This window comes from Papilio polytes, unplaced genomic scaffold, assembly GCF_000836215.1.
Source record: "Papilio polytes unplaced genomic scaffold, Ppol_1.0 DF822511.1, whole genome shotgun sequence".
In the NCBI taxonomy this organism is placed as follows: Eukaryota; Metazoa; Arthropoda; class Insecta; order Lepidoptera; family Papilionidae; genus Papilio; species Papilio polytes.
This window is the reverse complement of record NW_013526693.1, coordinates 4019-8277: the sequence shown is the minus strand read 5'-3', so window position 1 is coordinate 8277 and position 4259 is coordinate 4019. Positions and strand designations below refer to the sequence as shown.

The 4259-nt window shown below is 43.6% G+C and overlaps 1 long non-coding RNA gene across 1 annotated transcript; it reads right to left on the bottom strand.

Moving 5' to 3' along the window:
• Window positions 1-4: 4 nt before the first annotated feature.
• On the bottom strand, window positions 5-4253 carry LOC106106074. Its single transcript, XR_001225778.1, has 3 exons — window positions 3868-4253; window positions 1209-3786; window positions 5-84 (listed from the first exon to the last, which is right to left on the bottom strand). It is a non-coding gene; the product is annotated as an uncharacterized LOC106106074 (long non-coding RNA).
• Between the last annotated feature and the right edge of the window lie 6 nt (window positions 4254-4259).

Below are 4259 nucleotides of genomic sequence, written 5' to 3'. Positions count from 1 at the left end.
CTAAGGCGGCGGCGAGGACCTACACTTACTTTGCGGGTCATAGATGTAGCGCCGTGGGCGTCTCGAACGCGCCGTTTGCAAATCCTGAAATACACAGTACGTAGTTGAACATCTCTGCTATTAATGTGAGCTAGTCTGAGGCATGCTTAGTTTTCAGAAACCAGGCGGCCTTTATCTTCAAATCAGGATTCGTACTCTGCAAAAAGTCACTCATTGGTAACGAATATGCCATTAACTGTCAGTATGTTATTCAGATATCTGACTCTCTGAATTCTATGGCTTTCAAGTCTAAGGATTTTAGCAATACCACAAGAATGGATGGTCAGATTACTAAAAGAATCAATCACAGACGCTACTAAAACTAGGTTTCCTAGCCTTTCGCGCAGCCAGACTAACTAGCACCAAATTTTGGGGTTCGAAGGAGTGAAGTCGCCTTAAGTATTTTTAATGTTGCGGCGCTTAATGTTTGGGGGTGCCTAATTTTAAAGCAAAATATTGACGTTGAATTGGTAATTTCTCTTTAATATGTACTTTGTCCTGTTGGATATGGTTCATCATCTTTTATTAAAGCTACCAGTCTCCTAGTATCCCCGGTAGAGTCTACAGACCTCACCTCTCGTTGACTTCGCGGCCTTATTCCAGTATCCAGGATAATCTTTTGAGACATTTCTTTAAAACATGTATTCATTTGTAAGCAATGTTCGTTTCGTGGGGAATAATATAATAGTTGGTGACAACTCCTAACGAGTACTATTATTGGACAGGTAAATTTATCCATTCGTCAATTCATTCCATAACCACACTATTAAGAAAACGGTGTCGTTTTTTATATAGGTATTTCTAAATACCTATATAAAAAAGCCATATCTTAGCTTCTAAGCTAAGATATGGCTTCGGCTATAATAAAGAGAAAGTATTTATAATTGTTTTTGAGCTGTAGTTTTTCTTGCTTTTTAAGTTTTTTTTTTAAGAATATCAAGTTGCTGCAAAGGCCACATGTCCTATCTACGTTATTTTCTCCTTTAAATATTAGGATAGTTTATTAATTGACATGTGGCAAAGGCAAACTAGATAGAGAGGTAAAGTAACAGTGAAATCCGATTAGGGCGGGGGAGTGGACGCAAGTACGACATATCGAAGTCTTTGAGACGGCGGGACTGACAGAGGTCAGCGAGACGCGCCAGGCAAGCGGCGGCGGCGGCGCTCACCGGGGCGTCCTCGAACTCGAAGTCGGTGTCCGTACGGCGCTCGCAGGACGCCAGCGCCAGCAGGGCCGTCGCCGCCACCGCCCACGCTGCGCAGCGCATTGCTCCACTGCACGCACTCACACCGCTCGGGACACGCGAGCACTCGAGACTCCGGCCGCCGCACTACTGCCGCGCCGCGTCGCGCTGCGCCCGCACCCGCATCCCGTTCCCCGCGGCCCCCAACCAGTCCCCTCGACCCTCGACCAAGGCAAAAAGACCGCTACCATGCACCTCGCCTCACATCACACCAGAAATTTTTCAATGTCTAGCTATATTTTAACAAAAAAAAAGTTTAATCGAAGGACAACAAAAGATATCAACGCATACACGGTTACAATATCATATTGTATTGATAAGTGAGAAAGGTACTTATATTACTTCACCGGACTTGTCGGGTCATACGTCTGCCGGCCGGGAGTCACATGCGAAATTATTGAATCTAACAATTCTACTAAGGGCTAGGCAGCCTCAGGCAACGGCATCTGTTTCAGTAACTATTCTTCAGCATCCTTTTGATCATCAAGACTTTTGCAATACGGACAAAACTAGCAGATGCTACTAAGGAAGATGAAAGATATAGCAATGAACAGATAAAATTGTTTCGCCGCCGTGTGGTGTGTCTATGTCGCAGCGAGCCCCCGCGCCGCCGCGCGCCCTGCGCCCCGCGCCACCCGCGATCGGTCGATACCGGCCCCGTACAGCCTCCCGACATAGACATAGGCTTTCACTGTCTCACCCCGCACCCGCCGCCACCGCCCGCGGCTCCTCGAACAAAAGCGTGCCGTGTAAGTGTATACTTACAATAAGTACTTACTTTCAGTAAGTGTTTGCATTCAGTAAATATTTACAACGATCGATTGCTGTAAAACGGAATCGTTCCCTGACGATTTACCTTGTGTTTCGTCTATTGAAACATTTTGTCAATTCAATTCAATTAAAAAAAACTAAGACAATAATATTATGTTCTGTATGGATGTGTCGAAAGGGAAACCCGCGGTTTGATTGAGCAGCTCCGTAACGACTTGTAGTTGTTAACTTTTCGGTAGTCTGATGTTTCAATCTAGCGGGCGACTGACCTTGAGCTGCGCGCTGCTCACCTGCTCAGGGCACTCCGCGCGCATCGTTATATCTGCGCACTTAATCATGCGAAATTTCGAGTCGCCAAGATGTTTATCACATATAGTACCTTTTTTTTGTATCGAGGGGGGGGGAGGTCTTCAAAAAGATACCCTTCCTTCTGGGAGAAGACAGGGTTATGTGAGGTTTGTACCCACTAAAACCCCCTCGGTGGCCAGCCTTTCAATTCAGACCTCTAGGCATAGAGTACCTAGATACTTTTTTAGATAGATTTAGATACTGCGTCTCTTTCGGCAGTAACTATTTGTAGCAACTCTTGACAATGTATCCAACATAGCTGTTGCTCGCAACTTGGTCCCCGTAATATTAAAGTAAATAAATAAAAACATAGCCTATGTTACTCACAGATAAATTACCTTTTCAATGGTGAAAGATTTTTTAAAATCGGCTTAGTGGTACATACAAATATGCAAAACTTTCTTCTGTATAAAAGCTTGTAAAAAGCTAGAATGTTTCGGCCTTTTTGGCTCTGAAGCGCAAATGACACTCAAACTCGCGACTGCATTAATACTCGTAGTGACCTGCTCCGAGTTAAAGGCTTGAGGCGCTTGAGGCGCTTGAGGCTTGACGGTGATGATGTCACTGACCCTCGCCTACTAATTGATTGAATTACTAATATTATAAATGTGAAAGTTTGCATGAATGGATGCTACAGTTTGTAGCTTAAACGGCTGAAAGAATCTCGAAAACATTTGGCAAGAATGTAGATAGTCTGGAGGAACACAGGGTACTTAAGTACCCGGAAATAGTTACGATTCCCGCGGATATTTACGTTTTCATGTTTATTAGTTAATTCTGAAATGGTTCAACATGTATCTTAATGAAATTTGGCACTGATATAAAACAAAATCTGCAGGAAAACACGGCGTACAGTCATCCTCGGACAACGTCAGCTTTCCGAGAGTTGCGTAGTTTTTTAATACTGCTCGATGTAGCGGCTAGCAGCTATGATGTCACAAGACGAAAGATAAGTATTTTTGTATGTAATCATTAAACTCAAAAACTACTGGACAGACAAAATTTTTTAACATTACTAAAATCGTAATAGGGAACTTCAAAAAACTCAAAATGTTAAGTAATCTCACACAATGTAATCATGATTCTTATGCTATTGTTTTACAATATCCTTACACGTATGTTTATATATTACAAATTACAATAAATCCACAGCGCTGTTAACGGTTTTTTCATTAAATACGTTTTGTACCTTTAAAACTTTGTAGAACTACCGAACACCGTTTTGTTAATACAATATTTTCGTTATAACAAATGATACGATTTAGCAATTGATGCGAATTATAAAAATAAATAGGACGAGCAGAATGTCACATTACAGCCGCGGGAAGCACGCGGCGAACTCGCAGCGGCGCTCACAGGTTGGATATATAGTGCCACTTGTCCACTGCAACGTAAAAATACGTGTGAGTCGCATCGGCCATCGAAAAAAACATATATGAAGTTTGGTGAGTGGCGCGGCGCGTACCCGTGTCCGGCAGCCGCTGCGGCGCGGCGCGCGGCGGCGCGGCGCCCAGCGCGGCCCCCGCCGCCTCGCGCGACACGCGCGCCGCGCTGCCCGCCACGCTCACGTTGCTCCTGCCACACACACACACACACACACGCCTCCGTCATTTACAATATGCACACGTGTCTATTATAAACTAATAATAAAGAACGAGCAGATCAATATTGATCAGTTTTGTATGTACTATTATTTTATTTTAATAGACTTTATTAGATAATTTTAACCCAGACGCGTGTTGGTCTCCGTTATCATTGATGCGTGAGTAGAGCCGTTTTTAATTAGTTTGAATTAAGCACAAAATGGATTAACGTTTAAAGCACTAACTTGCAAATGTCGCTGGCGTCCGCCTCGCC